Source organism: Colobus angolensis, unplaced genomic scaffold (assembly GCF_000951035.1).
Source record: "Colobus angolensis palliatus isolate OR3802 unplaced genomic scaffold, Cang.pa_1.0 Scaffold476, whole genome shotgun sequence".
Lineage (NCBI taxonomy): Eukaryota > Metazoa > Chordata > Mammalia > Primates > Cercopithecidae > Colobus > Colobus angolensis.
In genome coordinates, this window is record NW_012118221.1 from 581,351 (window position 1) to 582,460 (window position 1,110).

The following is a 1,110-nucleotide window of genomic DNA, read 5'->3' on the forward strand; positions in this document are numbered from 1 at the left end:
GGATCATGAGGTCAGGAGTTCAAGACCAGCCTGAACAACATGCTGAACCCTGGTCTCTACTAAAAATACAAAAAAAAAAAAGATAAAACCGGGCGTGGTTGCACACATCTGTAATCCCATCTACTCAGGAGGCTGAGGCAGGAAAATCGCTTGAACCCCAGAGGCAGAGGTTGCAGTGAGCAGAGATCGAACAGCACTACACTCCAGCCTGGGCGATAGAGGGAGACTGTCTCAAAAACAAAAAAACAAAAAAAAAACCTTACCCATATCTTTTTTCTTCTCCATTTTTATCTGTGTAAAGAAAATAATAACAGTTAAATATCATAGTTACTTATTAACTCATTTTACTAAGAAGCTTTCCTCATTTGTAGTAGTATTATGGTTTCTTGTTTATTAGTATTCTTTGTTATATTGTTTGTATGGTGGGAGAATCAATGACAGCTGCCATTAATCATTCACCCAGCACTTATGGACCATTTAGTGCAGGGTTCTAAGTGCACTACCCCCGGACCACAGACTGGTACCAGTGGGTGGCCTGTTAGGAACTGAGCCACACAGCAGGAGGTGACCAGTAGGTGAGGGAGCATTATTGCCTGAGCTCTGCCTCCTGTCAGATAAGTGATAGCATTAGATTCTCATAGGAGCACCAGCCATATTATGAACTGCGCATGCGAGAGATCTAGGTTGCATGCTCCTTATGAGAATCTAATGTGTGATGATATGAGGTGGAACAGTTTCATCCCAAAATCATCCTCCACTGTGTCCCCACCAGTCTGTGGAAAAATTGTCCTCCATGAAACCAGTCCCTGGTACGAAAAAGGACCACTGATGTAATGGATATCTTTTTGGTCCTTCATGTATGCCTTTACTTTGTCATCTGCAATATAACTTCATCCTTCCTATGGTGTTGCTTGGATTGTTACATCATTATCGTGATCATTATATGGTAGATAGAGTGTTTTGATCTATTTTATCAACTAGGAAACAGACACCATGAAGATCAGATAACTTTGCCATGGTCAGTGAGTTAATTTCAAAAGACTTTTAGGTGGGGCTATAGCTACAGTTTAATAGATGTGTGTGACTTCTTTTTTTTTTTTTTTTTTTTTT

The 1,110-nt window shown here is 40.3% G+C and overlaps 1 protein-coding gene across 1 annotated transcript in view; it reads left to right on the forward strand.

Annotated features, from left to right (window-relative positions):
* The window catches only part of SEC24A (SEC24 family member A), a 107,154-nt gene that overhangs the window by 88,583 nt on the left and 17,461 nt on the right, over window positions 1-1,110 (forward strand). The window lies entirely within an intron of this gene.